Genomic DNA, 16,555 nt, shown 5'->3' with positions numbered 1-16,555 from the left:
AATGGCTATTACTGTGTCAGCAGCGCGGTCCAGACAGGCGTTAAATATAGCTGTAACTGTGGCTTTGAGGTCTGCCTGGCCAGTGGCTTCGGGCAAGTCTCTGATCCTGATGTTGCGTCTGCGGTTGCGATTCTCAAGGTCATCCACTAGGAGTTGCAACTGTGCCACTCTGTCAGCAAGGGTATCATGTGCGGCTTGCAGGCCAGAAACATCAGTGGTCAGGGAGGTCACATCCGATGCCAGGGTGGTCACCCGCTCGTTCGTAGCCGACACGTCACGTTTGACCCCTGCGATTTCATGTCGCAAGGTCGTTTCAATCCTGGCTGCCATACAGCTAAAGTCTGCTTTAGTGGGAAGGTTTTGGAGTAAAGCTAGGATGGCCTTGTCCCCCAATAATGCCGGTGCTGGTGGCAGCGGTGGGTCCCCCTGTGTGTCTGAGGCGAGAGCAGCCTGGCCATTCGGTCCTGGGATGAGGCTTCCACTGCGGGAGGGTCTCTGGGACAGTTGGGAGTTGTGAGGGAACCAGGGTGGCAGGCCGCTATGGTCCGGGCTGTCAAGCGAGGCCATGGACAGTGAGCGGGGGAGACACGGGGACAAGTCACTAGGCGGGGAGAACGGGGGCATGTCGTGTCCCTGCATAGCAGTCTGCTCACCTTCCCTCTGTGCCGCGTGTCCTGGAGCGCCGGAGGCCGCGGGCGCCATCTTGGCTGGATCCAGCGTGGAGGCCGGAGGCTGCAGCGGGACCAAGTACCTGTCCATGGCAGCAGCGGCGGACCCCGCTCGGCTGGCTGTGTTCCGCCGAAGCGCGGGGATGTCGGCGATGCCAAAATATGCGACCAGACTGTGGTAAAGGGGTGCGGAGGGGTCACGGATCGGGAGCTCCGGAAAAGAGTGTCCTCACTCCTTCATGCCTAGGCCACGCCCCCCTGGTTAGTGTCTTGATTGGGAGATCGCCTGGGAATACTGGATGCCGTAGGCTTCTTTTTATGTTGTTGGCTTTGACCTGTTTTTTTTAGCTTGTTTCCCAAGGTGACCATCTTGGCCTTTGTCAAGAGGCTTCAGAGTGCCCGAAGAGAGTGCCTACGGCCAAATCACCTATATAGTATCTTATATATAATAACTAAAAATATTATTTATTATTATAGATATAGATATATAGTATAGTGATTTGGTCGTAGGCACTCTCTTTGGGCACTCTGAAGCCTCTTGACAAAGGCCAAGATGGTCACCTTGGGAAGCAAGCTAAAAAAAACAGGTCAAAGCCAACAACATAAAAAGAAGCCTACGGCATCCAGTATTCCCAGGCGATCTCCCAATCAAGACACTAACCAGACCAGATCCTTCTATGGCACCTGGTCTTCCCAGGGAGTCTCCCATCCAGGTACTAACCAGGCCTGACGCTGCTTAGCCTCTGAAATCAGACGAGATCGGGTGCTTTCAGGTTGATGTGGCCGTAAGCGTTCTCCTCAAGACACGCCCAACCCTCTTGACAAACGCCAAGATGCTCACCTTGAGAAACAAGCAAAAAAAAAACAGGTCAAAGCCAACAACATAAAAAGAAGCCTATGGGCTTACAGCGGACCTTAAAAGATGGGACCCATTAGCTCTGTCATGGTTCGGACGCTGTAATGTGTTGAAGATGAACGCGATGCCACGACTTCTGTATCTACTACAAGCCTTACCTATCAAAATACCCCAGACTTTCTTTCATGCGGTTCGCTCAATCTTTATCAAGTTCCTCTGGCGCGGAAAACATATGCGTATTGGTAGGGCAATGCTATTGCGACCGAAATTGCGGGGAGGTATTGGCCCCCGGACCCTGCTCTATATTACACAGCGACGCACATGACACCGGTGGTTGACTGGTGCCGGTGTTCTGCCATATACTGTCCGGCCATGATATAGTGTCCGCGCCGTACTGTGCATGCACAGTATGGAGCAGACGAAGCTTCGGAAAATCTCCGAAGCTGAACGGCGCCTGCGCGGTGAGTGGAGGTGGTAGCCCCACCATCCAAGCGGACATAGGGTTGTGAATATTAGAGGGCCCCTCGCAGGCGAGCTTCGCTCGTCACGCTTCGGGCTTGGCCTCGCTGCGCTCGGCTCTTTTATATTCTTACTCTATGTCCACTTGGATAGTGGGGATAGAACCTGGACTCAGTGCGCAGGCGCCGTTCATGCTCGGCAATTTTCGGAATCTGTGTTGAAACGCTACTGGGAACCCAAAAGTTCCTCAAGGTCGGGCATGCCCAGAAAAGGTGTCCCATGGTCCCCATATCTGAATTTCACCTCCAACAAACATCCGGGATCGATCTATCCATTTTATTCAGAAGGTATGGGACTCTATACCAGCGTGAGACTATCTTGTATCTTGATATTGGTTTGCGATGGAAGCTTTATGTACTAAGGTCAGGATCTTCCCTATCTGTTGTGGGGTAAATGTGATGCCTAAGTCCCTCTCCCATTTGTGGATAAATGGTGGGGTCGACTCCTCCTCCTGACTACTCAATAGGTTGTACAGGAGGGAGAGGGTGTGTCGCACAGGTTCCCTTTTGTGACAGATGGATTTATAGGGTGTCAGGTCTCTAGGAGTGTAGGGGGCCCTTTGTATGGCCAGAAGAAAGTGACGAAGTTGATAAGCACTAAACAAGTCAAGCGGAGGGTCAGAAAGCTCGGCGACAGTTTGCGTGGTCGGGAGCCCTCCCGTGGGCCACACCTCTCCCAGACGCTGTTTCCCCATCACTGTCAACTGTCGCAGTTTCTTGTTGGTAAATCCCGGTGGGAAGTCTGGATTACCTATAACCGGAGTCATTGGTGATGGCAGGGGAGCAATGTGTGTGCAGCGGAACAACCTCCGCACAACAGCCAACGTAGCTCCCACTACGGGGTGACCTCTGAGGTCTTTTGGTAGGGAGGACAGGAGCCACGGGGAGGTCAATAGGAGAATGGAACCATCCTCAATCTCCATCTCCACCCACTGCTTGTGTGGGCCATTACAATGCCAATCAACGACTCTCGCTAGCAGAGTCACTCTGTAGTATTGTCTGAGATCTGGGAGACCCAGACCCCCCTTTCCTTTGGTCTGGCAAGCAATTGCAAACGGGCTCTGGGCGGTTTGCGCGCCCAAATAAAGTCCCGGAGCAGCACCTGCAGTTGTCTGAAAAAAATTGGGGGTAACCGGATCGATAATGTCTGGAACATGTATAAGATCCGAGGGAGGGCCATCATTTTGAATGCATTACAGCGCCCGAACCAGGTCAGTGTTAAAGCATGCCAGTTTCCCAAATCAGATTTCAGTCTATCCAGGAGAGGGACAAAATTAAGCAGGTACAATTGCGCTAAATCCGCTGCGATGTCAACGCCCAGTTAACGTATAGATTTTTCAGCCCAGTAGAATGGAAAAGCGGACCGGAGCCTCTTGGCCTCACCATCCGGGACCAATATATTCAATACAGCCGACTTGGCGCAATTGTTTTTATAGTTTGATAGGCTGCCGTGTCGCTGTAGAGACGCAAGTATTTTGGGAAGCAAAATGTGTGGATTGGAGACGGAAAAAATTAGATCGTCAGCGTACGCTGCAATTTTGTGGTGTGCCGAGGGTTTGGATATGCCAGTAATATTCGGGTCATTCCGAACGTGACACATAAGTGGTTCCAGTGTCAGAATTAAAATTAGGGGAGACAGAGGGCACCCCTGCCTCGTCCCATTAGTGATGGGGAAAGAGTCCGAGCACCCCTCGGTCACCCGTACCGCTGCCGACGGCGTGGAGTAAAGCGACATTACCCAGCTCATCATGTTGGGGCCAAGACCTATATGTTCCAGGGTGTCCTGCATAAAGTGCCAGGCCACCCTGTCAAAGGCCTTCTCCGCGTCCGTTGACAACATAAGCAAGGGCCTTCCCTGTACATGCGCCGCATGGATTAAATTGAGGACTCGGGTTGTATTGTCTCTAGCTTCCGACTTATTTATATTTTTTTGCTTGTTTCCCAAGGTGACCATCTTGGCGTTTGTCAAGAGGGTTGAAAGTGCCTGAAGAGATTGCCTGCGGGCACATCACCCTGAAAGCACCCGATCTCGTTTGATGTTGGAGGCTAATAGAGTCGGGCCTTGTTAGTACCTGGATGGGAGACCGCCTGGGAATACCAGGTGTCGTAGACTTCTTTTTATGATGTTGGCGTTGACCTGTTTTTTTTTCGCTTATTTCCCAAAGTGACCATCTTGGTGTTTGTCAAGAGGGTTGAGAGTGCCTGAAGAGATTGCCTATGGCCACATCACTCTGAAAGCACCCAATCTCGTCTGATCTTGGAGGCTAAGAAGAGTCGGGCCTGGTTAGTACCTGGATGGGAGACCACCTGGGATTACCAGTTATTGTAGGCTTTTTTTTATGTTGTTGGCGTTGATTCGTTTTCTTTTTTTTGCTTGTTTCCCAAGGTGACCATCTTGGCATTTGTCAAGAGGGTTGAGAGTGCCCGAAGAGATCACCTATGGCCCCATCACCCTGAAAACGCCCAATCTTGTCTGATCTCGGATGCTAAACAGTGTCGGGCCTGGTTAGTACCTGGATGGGAGACCGCCTGGGAATACCAGGTGCCATAGGCTTCTGTTTTTTTTATTTTTTATTTAGTAGTATGCGACATACAATGCAAAGGCAACTTCACAGAATGTGTGATACAAATAGTTACAAACAAATGATCATATTGCATGGATATCAGAGCCAATGGTAAGAAGTCTGAGGAGGATAGCACGTGTACAGCTTTGCGGTCATATCAAGATGAGATTAAAGCTCCATCTCGTTGGGATCCTCTACCACTTAAAATATTATTGATACTAGCCCTGCTACCCTCGAAGAGTTTAGATATCCATAGATAGGGGAAGAGTATTTTGTAGTAGTCAAATGTCTAACAAATATTTTGAATAGTTGTAGTTCTCCACATTAACTGTCACATTGATATCACCACTGACAACACACCACTTTTTAACAGCACCAAAATATGAAAAAAGCACTTTATATGTTTCAAAAGTAGTTGCATTAGCAAAAAATAAAGTCCTGTCTTCTTTACACGCTAGCTTTTCTGTATACATTAATCTCTCTGTGTACACCAGCCACTCAATATAGACTAGCCTCTCTGTCTTCTGTATACAGGTGCCCGTAATCTATATACACTAGCCTGCCTTCTTTTTACAATAGTCTCGGTGTCCCAGCCTCTCTGCATACACTAGCCTCACTGAATTCCCCAGACTGTCTTCTGTATACACAAGCCTATCTGTAAAAAAAAATAGCCGGTCTTCTGCATACTCTAGCCTCTCTGTGTAACACAGTCTCTGGATTCCCTAGCCTACATCTCTGCATACCCAGGACCTTCCTCTGTATAATCTAGCCTATCTGTATACACTAGCCTGTCTTTTGTACAAATTAGCTTCTCTGTAGCCGGTCTTCTGTATACACGAGCCTCACTGTCTACTCTTGGTTGTCTTTTGTATACACTAGCATCTCTTTATACATTAGCTCTCTGTATACCCAAGCCTCTCTGTATACACTAGTCCACCGGTATACACTAGCAAGTCTGCATACACTAGCCTCTCTTTGCAACTCAACTTCTCTCTCTGTATACCTTAGCCTCCATCTCTGCATACCCAGGACGTTCTTCTCTATAATCTAGCCTATGTGTATACACTAGCCGGTCTTCTGTAGACATTAGCCTCCCTGTATAAACTAGCTGGTCTACTGTATACACTAGTCCGTCTGTATACACTAGCAAGCTTGCATACACTAGCCTCTCTGTGTAACCCAGCCTCCATCTCTGCATACCCAGGACGTTCTTCTCTATAATCTAGCCTATTTGTATACACTAGCCTGTCTTTTGTACACATTAGCCTCTCTGTATAAACTAGCCGGTCCTCTGTATACACTAGTCCATCTGTATACACTAGCAAGTATGCGTACTCTAGCCTCTCTCTCTGTATACCTTAGCCTCCATCTCTGCATACCCAGGACGTTCTTCTGTATAATCTAGCCTATCTGTATAATCTAGCCTATCTGTATACACTAGCCTGTCTTTTGTACACATTTGCCTCTCTGTATAAACTAACCGGTCTTCTGTATACACTAGTCCGCCTGTATACACTAGCAAGTATGCATACTCTAGCCTCTCTCTCTGTATACCCTAGCCTCCATCTCTGCATACCCAGGACGTTCTTCTGTATAATCTAGCCTATCTGTATACACTAGCCTGTCTTTTGTACACATTAGCCTCTCTGTATAAACTAGCCGGTCCTCTGTATACACTAGTCCATCTGTATACACTAGCAAGTCTGTGTAACCAAGCCTCTCTCTCTGCATACCCTAGCCTCCATCTCTTGCATAAACCAGGACCTTCTTCTGTATAATCTAGCCTATCTGTATACACTAGCCTGTCTTTTGTACACATTAGCCTCTCTGTGTAAACTAGCCGGTCTACTGTATACACTAGTCCATCTGTATACACTAGCAAGTCTGCATACTCCTGCCTCTCTCTGTAACCCAGCCTCGCTCTCTCTCTCTGTATACCCTAGCCTCCATCTCTGCATACCCAGGACGTTTTTCTGTATAATCTAGCCTATCTGTATAAAGTAGCCTGTCTTTTGTACACATTAACCTCTCTGTATAAACTAGCCGGTCCTCTGTATACACTAGTCCGTCGGTATACACTAGCATCGCTTTATACATTAGCTCTCTGTATACCCAAGCCTCTCTGTATACACTAGTCCACCGGTATACACTAGCAAGTCTGCATACACTAGCCTCTCTTTGTAACCCAACTTCTCTCTCTGCATACCCAGGACGTTCTTCTCTATAATCTAGCCTATTTGTATACACTAGCCTGTCTTTTGTACACATTAGCCTCTCTGTATAAACGAACCGGTCTTCTGTATACACTAGTCCGCCTGTATACACTAGCAAGTATGCATACTCTAGCCTCTCTCTCTGTATACCCTAGCCTCCATCTCTGCATACCCAGGACGTTCTTCTGTATAATCTAGCCTATCTGTATACACTAGCCTGTCTTTTGTACACATTAGCCTCTCTGTATAAACTAGCCGGTCCTCTGTATACACTAGTCCGTCTGTATACACTAGCAAGTCTGTGTAACCAAGCCTCTCTCTCTGCATACCCTAGCCTCCATCTCTTGCATAAACCAGGACCGTCTTCTGTATAATCTAGCCTATCTGTATACACTAGCCTGTCTTTTGTACACATTAGCCTCTCTGTGTAAACTAGCCGGTCTACTGTATACACTAGTCCATCTGTATACACTAGCAAGTCTGCATACTCCTGCGTCTCTGTGTAACCCAGCCTCGCTCTCTCTCTCTGTATACCCTAGCCTCCATCTCTGCATACCCAGGACGTTCTTCTGTATAATCTAGCCTATCTGTATAAAGTAGCCTGTCTTTTGTACACATTAACCTCTCTGTATAAATTAGCCGGTCCTCTGTATACACTAGTCCGTCGGTATACACTAGCATCTCTTTATACATTAGCTCTCTGTATACCCAAGCCTCTCTGTATACACTAGTCCACCGGTATACACTAGCAAGTCTGCATACACTAGCCTCTCTTTGTAACCCAACTTCTCTCTCTGCATACCCAGGACGTTCTTCTCTATAATCTAGCCTATTTTTATACACTAGCCTGTCTTTTGTACACATTAGCCTCTCTGTATAAACTAGCCGGTCCTCTGTATACACTAGTCCATCTGTATACACTAGCAAGTATGCGTACTCTAGCCTCTCTCTCTGTATACCTTAGCCTCCATCTCTGCATACCCAGGACGTTCTTCTGTATAATCTAGCCTATCTGTATAATCTAGCCTATCTGTATACACTAGCCATCCATCTCTGCATACCCAGGACGTTCTTCTCTATAATCTAGCCTATTTGTATACACTAGCCTGTCTTTTGTACACATTTGCCTCTCTGTATAAACTAACCGGTCTTCTGTATACACTAGTCCGCCTGTATACACTAGCAAGTATGCATACTCTAGCCTCTCTCTCTGTATACCCTAGCAAGTCTGCATACTACTGCCGCTCTGTGTAACCCAGCCTCACTCTCTCTCTGTATACCCTAGCCTCCATCTCTGCATACCCAGGACGTTCTTTTGTATAATCTAGCCTATCTGTATAAACTAGCCTGTCTTTTGTACACATTAGCCTCTCTATATAAACTAGCCGGTCCTCTGTATACACTAGTCCGTCTGTATACATTAGCAAGTCTGTGTAACCAAGCCTCTCTCTCTGCATACCCTAGCCTCCATCTCTTGCATAACCAGGACCTTCTTATGTATAATCTAGCCTATCTGTATACACTAGCCTGTCTTTTGTACACATTAGCCTCTCTGTATAAACTAGCCGGTCTACTGTATACACTAGTCCATCTGTATACACTAGCAAGTCTGCATACTCCTGCCTCTCTGTGTAACGCAGTCTCTCTCTCTGTATACCCTAGCCTCCATCTCTGCATACCCAGGACGTTCTTCTGTATAATCTAGCCTGTGTTTTGTACACTTTAGCCTCTCTGTATAAACTAGCCGGTCTTCTGCATACACGAGTCTCTCTGTATACCCTTGGATGTCTTTTGTATACACTAGCTGCTCTTTATACATTAGCTCTCTGTATACCCAAGCCTCTCTATACACTAGTCCGTCTGTATACACTAGCAAGTCTGCATACACCAGCCTCTCTGTGTAACCCAGATTCTCTCTCTGCATACCCAAGATGTTCTTCTCTATAATCTAGCCTATTTGTATACACTAGCCTGTCTTTTGCACACATTAGCCTCCCTATATAAACTAGCCGGTCTACTGTATACACTAGTCCGTCTGTATACACTAGCAAGTATGCATACTCTAGCCTCTCTCTCTGTATACCCTAGCCTCCATCTCTGCATACCCAGGACGTTCTTCTGTATAATCTAGCTTATCTGTATACACTAGTGTATACAGACAGACTAGTGTATACAGAGGACCGACTAATGTGTACAAAAGACAGGCTAATGTATACAGATAGGCTAGATTATACAGAAGAACGTCCTGGGTATGCAGAGCGCTCAGCTTCAAGGTATGGCCAACGTGAGTAATATGAGGGACACTCCTCACCCCCGCCCCCACCTACCAGATCTGAGTTTCATCCCCTTGCCCTCTTTGCCCCGGTCATCTGGTGGCAGTTTTATGCACTCCCTGGCCCCCACCCTTTCATAATCCTTACTGACCTTTCTTTCCGCTGCTCACAGGAACACACTGGATGACTTGTCTAATTAACCAACTTGTACAAGACACCGCTATCCTCCTGTCTGACACCGGTCCTCCTTGGAGGCTTTACCCCTCACTGTGTGGGTGGTCCCTGCCTCTCCCTGGATGCTCCACATATACCACAACGACATTGTCAGAGGGGCACCACTTGACAGGACACGGGGCTGTCATTCCGGTGGCATCTCCCATTGGAGGAAGGGATGATGGCTCCAACCCCTTGGCAGCAGGTTCTTTCATGTACAGACCAGGGCGGCTCATCTTCCCTTCTGGAGTCTTCACCTTAGATGGGGGAGTTGCACTTTGGGGGGTCTGAGTGATACCTAATGCGCTGTACTGGAAGGGCTTGACATTCCCGCATATGTGTCCCCTCCCCCTGGATGCGCCCCTTGTCCCCCCCTCTGGCTCCCACCTACTCTTTGCCGACATTGCCTTCTGCAGCTTTCGGGGACCCTGGATGACTTATTTATTGAGCCTATTGGTACGAGACACTGCTTCCCTCCAGGGTGACTCTGGACCCCCCTGGAGGATTTACCCCTTACTGTTTGGGCGGTCCCAGCCTCCCTCTGGATGCTCTACACAGCCCCCGATGGCGATGCAGGAGAGACACTAATTGGCGGGCCCCAGGACTGCTGCTCGGGTGAAGTCTCCCATTGGATGGAGGGATGGTGGCCCTAGCCCCTTGCCTGCCGGATTTTCCATGCACCGACCAGGGCTGCTCCTCTTTCATCTTGATGTGGTGACCATGGAGGGGAGGAGTTGAAATTTATGGGGTCCGGGTGTTTGCTGGTGGGAGTGCGCTAAAGGACTTGACATTTCTGCATGTTTGTCCCCTCTCCTCTGTTTCCCCCTCCCTTCCCTCCCTTACCACCCTTCCCTTCCCTCCTTTCCCTCCCCCTTTCCCCCTTACACTCCCCCTTTCCCCCTTCCACTCCCCCTTTCCCCCTTCCACTCCCCCTTTCCCCCCTTCCCTGCCCCTTTTCCCCCCGGGGCGTGGACGGGGGAGAGGGGGTAAGGAGAGGACAATCTGCCAAAGGGAGAAATGCATTTGTTCGGGGACTGCATGTACTTTAGGGGTATGGGACGGGGGTGGTGGATCCCATTCTGTGATGCCTTTTCTGTTGTGACGGGCTCCTTCGTGCATGCCTATGTTTAGGGTGAGCCGAGGAGACCCCTCAGTGCTGACAGTTATATGCTCTACCTCTGTTTTGGTTATACTACTGTTTTTTGTTTCTTTGATGTTACTGATTGTCTTTTATTTGCATACCGGTATCAGACGTGACATTTACCACTGCCGGGACTGGGGGGACTAGGATTCGGGGGCTCCCTCTCCGACCTGTCTACCCAATAACCCAAGTAGGACAGCGCTTTAAACCCAGTGTACATCTGGTAAGCGCTATAGCATAATTGTGCTGTTTTAGTATACCCTTCCTGTACTGTTGAGTGCGGACAACCCTTAATTTCCCTCTCCCCCTGGGGTTGAGGTGCCCGGCCTCTTTTTCCCTTTACCTTTCCTTCCATTTGCCCTTCCTTTCTCCCCCTTAGTTCCCGCCATGCATTACCTACCCAAAACCTACCTTGGTTCAACTTTCTTTGCTTTTCTCTGACGTCCCCCTCCCCTTCCCCGAGGAGCGATGGGAGACTCAGTCAAGGTCACCTCTCTAAACGTTAAGGGACTGAACTCCCCTGAAAAATGGTGGATCCTCCTGTGAGAACTGAACACATCCTGTACTGATGTGGCCTTTATACAAGAAACACATTTTAAAAATACTAGCCTCCCCTTTCTATGGTCGAGATCCTTCCCTAAGGTCTACCACTCTACTAACCCCTCCTCTCCATTCTGATCTCTAGCAGGCTCCCCTGGGTTCTCCAGGATTCTCTGGTGGACCCTGGGGGCCAATATCTTTTTCTTAGGGGCCACATTGGAGAGCGCCTTTTTACATTTGCCACTGTGTACGCTCCCAATGATCACCAAGACACGTTCCTCAGAACTACCCTGCACAGATTATGTGACTTTCGGGAGGGCCAATTGATATTAGGTGGGGACTTTAATGTCCCCTTTCGCCATCGGTTGATACTTCTGCCTCTTGCTCCTCGCTCCCTACCCCTCACCTAGGTCTCTATTCTGGCACCTTAATGAGAGCCTCCTCCAGATACCGGAAGTTTTAGCAGATGTGACCAGGGAATTGGACCTTTATTTCCAAGAAAACTAAAGCAGGACTGTGACCCGGGGATAATTTGGGAGGCTCACAAGTCAGTACTCCGCAGGGTACTTATCAGGCACGGGGCGCGCATCAAACGAACACGGAAGGAACAGCTTGCTAATCTGTTTCGTGAACTTGCCTCTGTGGAAGCGAAACATAAACATACCCCCTTACGGACCTTAGAGATTGAATTGGGGACACTCCATACCCATATTGCTGTCCTACTCCATTATAAAGCGAAAGCGGCACTCCAGTTTTGTCGTAAACTGGCGTAGGAGTCAGAGGACAAATGCAGAAAAATCTTAGCCAGGTCGGTAAAGGAGTTGAAATCTGGCTCTTACATACCACAGTTGATAGATGAGAATGGCCAGAGGGCTCTACCCCAACCCAAATAGTCGAAGTCTTTGAAAAATGTTACTCTGTTTTCTACAACCTGCCCGATTCAGGGTCTGGACAGGACAATATAGACAGATATGTAACCGGTTCTGGTCTACCAACCCTCTCATCGGAATCACGGGAGTACTTGGAGGACCCGATCACACTGGAAGAAGTCCAGACGGCTGTGGGACCTCCGAAGGTGGGTAAGGCTCCGGGCCCTGACGGATATACCGCACAATACTTTAAGACCTTCCTCCCTATTCTCGGCCCGCGCTTGGTGAATTTATTTAATACTCTGAGCTCGAATGGGGATTTTCCTGAGGATACTCTTAGAGCCCACATCTCGTTGATACCTAAGGAGGGCAAAGACCCGGGCCTATGTGGGAGCTACAGACCCATTTCCCTCCAAAATTCGGTCCTAAAACTATTCTCTAACTCCTCGCCACGTGATTGGCACATCACTTGTAGTCCCTTATACATATTGACCAGTTAGGTTTTATTCCCACCAGGGAAAATAGGGACAACACCACTAAGGTGCTTACCCTGATCCGTAAAGCAAAGTCATCTGGGACCCCTTGTCTTTTCATGAGTACTGATGCCGAGAAGGCTTTTGATCGGGTCAAATGGACATTAATGTTCTCGGTCCTTCGCCATATAGGTCTGAGTGAACGGATGCTGGCATGGATAAGTAAAATATACTCACGTACTTACATTCCACCGGACATCGCACGTACGTTTATGTTGAACTTCCCCCCACCCCTTGTCACTAAGATCCGCAGTTTGCTTCACGGATGGCATTCTGGCCTCCATTCCTGGTTCAGCAGATGCAATCTCATTAAAATGAACATACTCCCTAAATTTACTTATCTTTTCCAAGCTCTCCTGATCCAGATTCCAGTCCTGTTTTTTAAGCAAGTTCAATCCTTGCTCACTCAATTTAACTGGGCTCACAAAAATCCCAGACTTAAGCGGTCACAGCTGACATTGTCTAAACAACAGGGAGTGTTGGTTCTCCCTAACTTGCAACGCTACTACCTGGCCTCCCATCTGGGGCGTGTATTGGACTGGAATCGAAACAAACTTTCTAAGCTCACTCCCAAATTCCGATAAGAAGCACCATGTGGTGCTATAAGTATTTACCCACAGAATTTATGTCACATCCCACTATAGGGGCTTAGTTGAAAGTCAGTCACCTGATCGCTACCCAAAACACACTCACGTCTTTGACTTCCCCCCTATTCCCTATACGTGGCCATCCAACCTTTGAACTGGGGACCCACTTAGAAATTCCAACCTAGACAATGCGTCTAAATTCGTCATTGATGGAAAATGGCCTTCTTTCTCAACCCTAACAGATCCGACAGGGCTTTTCCAACTGCCTTTTTGGAGAGCTGCGCAACGACATCATTTTCTCCATTCCATCCCCAATCCTCAAACGTTCGCCCGCCCTCAGACGGAGTTTGAGACTCTATGCAGGAGCGAAGGCCCTTTGGCCCACATTCTCTCTCAAACAGATTACCCACACTTAACCTGTCTGTCCAACTGGGAAAAGGACCTTAATTGCTAATTTTCCCCAGCACATAGACAACACATTATCACTTTGGCTCTCAAAATGTCGCTGTGCACGAAGATACAGGAGACGAATTTTAAACTTCTCACCAGGTGGTATTTGACACCATCAAAGCTGCAGAAATGTTTCCCCTCTTCCTCGAACATATGCTGGAGGTGTGGAGAAGAAGAGGGCACGTTGCTGCACAAATTTTGGTCCTGCCTCAGCTTGGTGGACTTCTGGACAGAGCTCCGATGCATAACACAAAAATTCACAGACTTCTCCATCCAGGAAGAGGCTGCATTCTTTCTCTTGCACCATTCACAGATTCCCATTAAGAAGTACAAAAAAATCAATTTTACGGCATGTGATAAATGCGGCGAAATCCTGCATCCCTCTCTATTGGAAAAAATGTTCCCCCCCTTTCATTACCCACTGGCTTAAGAAAATAGAGGACATTAAAAAAAATGGAGGACTTGATCCTCACATCACAAGGTAAACAAGAATTTTTTAAACAAACCTGAGACATCTGGAATACCTTTATATTCTCGCTGGAAGGATGTCGCCTGCTATCGCCTTAGTGCTCTGAGCTTTCCTTGACTGGCCCCTTGGACAGTGGCTGCCATCGTGTCTCGTCCCCCCTTCTCCTTTTCTGATCTTTCAACCCTTCTCTTTTCTGCCTTCCTCCCCTATCTCTCACCCCCTCCACCCCCTCTCTCTTTTGGAAAGAGTGGAAAATTGGGAATGACGGCCCCACACCCCCCTCTGGATGGATTATGCCGGAGGGACCTGGGGTTTGTGTGACCCTGGATCTTGGTACAGTACTTTATCCGTGCCTCGAATCATTGTGATTGATGGAAGGCAGACTCACAGTTGCGAATATACCTGTATCAAGTATTGTTCAGCTGCTTTTTGCTCTGTATTTCTCTGTTGCATTATGTACTCGGGGGACCGTCTTCCCCTATTTGGAGAAAAAATTATATTTGAAAAAAAAAAGAAGCCTACGACACCTGGTATTCCCAGGCGGTCTCCCATCCAGGCATTAACCAGGCCCGACCCTGCTTAGCCTCCAATATCAGACAAGATGGAACAGATTCAGGGTGATGTGGCCGTAGCCAATATCTTCAGGCACTCTCAACTCTCTTGACAAACACCAAGATGGTCACCTTGGAAACAAGCGGAAAAAAATAGGTCAACGGCAACAACATAAAAAGAAGCCTACGGCATCTGGAAATCCCAGGCGGTCTCCCATCCAGGTACTAAACTGGTCCCAACCCTGCTTAGCCTCTGAGATCAGATGAGATTGGGCTCTTTCAGGGTGGTGTGGCCGTAGGAGATTTCTTCAGGCACTCTCAACCTTGACTAACGCCAATATGGTCACCTTGGGAAACAAACAAAAAAATCAAGTCAACGCCAACAACATGAGAAGAAGTCTGCAGCACCTAGTATTCCCAGGTGGTCTCCCATCCAGGTATTAACAAGGCCCGACACTGTTTAGTCTCTGAGATCAGACGAGATCTGGTGCTTTCAGGGTTATGTGGCCATAGGCGAGCTCTTCAAGCACTCTCAACCCTCTTGACAAACACCAAGATGGTCACCTTGGTAAACAAACAAAAAAAAAAAACAAGTCAACGCCAAGAACATAAAAATAAGCCTTCAGCACCTAGTATTCCCAGGTGGTCTCCAATCCAGGTACTAGCAAGGCCCGACCCTGTTTAGCCTCTGAGATCAGAGGAGATCGGGCGCTTTCAGGCTTATGTGCCCATAGGCAGGGCCGGATTAACATAGGGGCTATTGGAGCTGCAGCTCCAGGCCCCTTTCTCAAGATAGGCCCATTTGCCCAAAAAAAAAAAAAATCAAAAAAAAAAAAAAAAAGATCGACCTAGAGGATTTTAGCTCGGCGACCAGGAGTCACAGAGACCCCATATTTGGTGGGTATGTAGCTAAAGACCCACCCCAGCACTGGTTAAAATATGGGGCTGCTATCATCTATGGTTCCGGAGATACAGGGTTCCTTGCGCAGCCTGTCAGAAGCTACATACAGAGCGGCAGTATAAATACAAGCTGGAACACTCTGCAGCAGACTGAGAGGATGAACTCACAGAGCTCATAATAATTATTTGTATATTACTTATGATAATTAACCCCTTGGCAACCAGGCCCATTCTGAGACTTCTCTCCTACATGTAAAAATCATCATTTTTTTATGCTAGAAAATTACTCAGAACCCTCAAACATTATATATTGTTTTAGCAGAGACCCTATGGAATAAAATGGTGGTATTTGCAACTTTTTATGTTGGAAAGAAACTGTTTCATTCATAAAAAAAACCACTAAAGTTAGGACGATTTTTTGTTGTGTACTAAGCGATGCTTTACATTTTTTTACAGTTTACATGTTTAGAGTTACAGAGGAGGTCTAGTGCTAGAATTATTGCTCTCGCTCTAATGATCTTGGCGTATGTAACCTGTGTGTATCTGGCTCTGATACTAACCGGTGCCTACCCAGGGACTGACTAGTATCTCTCCCAGCCTGTCCCCACACACCCTCTCACCTGCTGCCCTGTGAATGGGGCAATCACTCCCGCAGTGTTATTCAATCACTCCCGCAGTGTTATTGTGTTCTGCCAGTGAATACAATGATTAGTGTTGCTAACTATAGGTGGCAGCACTGATTATTTTGGGGAAAACCTGACAGGCTGGTTGCACTCAAGTCGGTTAATAGGTTGACTTGTGTAAAACCAGCTAGCCCATACATAGATCGACTATGGCTGGTCTCTGCCTAATTGGTGTAATTTCAATCCATGTCTGGCCCGCTTAACCACTACACAGCCCCTAAACATCCTTCCACAAACCTTTACATTTTTCCTTCCCAGATTACTTCATCCTCCTCTCCTATACATAGTGCCCACTGTCATACTCTCCACACTTCTCTCCTATACATAGTGCCCACTGTCATACCCTCCACACTTCTCTCCTATACATAGTGCCCACTGTCATACTCTCCACACTTCTCTCCTATACATAGTGCCCACTGTCATACTCTCCACACTTCTCTCCTATACATAGTGCCCACTGTCATACTCTCCACACTTCTCTCCTATACATAGTGCCCACTGTCATACTCTCCACACTTCTCTCCTAT

At 47.8% G+C, this 16,555-nt stretch overlaps 3 pseudogenes; 2 read left to right on the top strand and 1 right to left on the bottom strand.

The window, feature by feature from the left end:
* The first annotated feature begins 4,255 nt into the window (after nucleotides 1-4,255).
* LOC143947939 (5S ribosomal RNA) lies at nucleotides 4,256-4,374 on the top strand (annotated as a pseudogene).
* Nucleotides 4,375-4,477: 103 nt separating this feature from the next.
* LOC143947909 (5S ribosomal RNA) lies at nucleotides 4,478-4,596 on the top strand (annotated as a pseudogene).
* Nucleotides 4,597-14,626: 10,030 nt separating this feature from the next.
* LOC143949131 (5S ribosomal RNA) lies at nucleotides 14,627-14,746 on the bottom strand (annotated as a pseudogene).
* Nucleotides 14,747-16,555: the final 1,809 nt, after the last annotated feature.

The sequence above is a fragment of the Lithobates pipiens genome, unplaced genomic scaffold (genome assembly GCF_037356315.1).
Source record: "Lithobates pipiens isolate NorthernLeopardFrog02 unplaced genomic scaffold, aLitPip1_a1.2 Scaffold_30, whole genome shotgun sequence".
Classification (NCBI taxonomy): domain Eukaryota; kingdom Metazoa; phylum Chordata; class Amphibia; order Anura; family Ranidae; genus Lithobates; species Lithobates pipiens.
The sequence above is the reverse complement of the archived record's forward strand: the minus strand, read 5'-3'. Positions and strand labels throughout refer to the sequence as shown.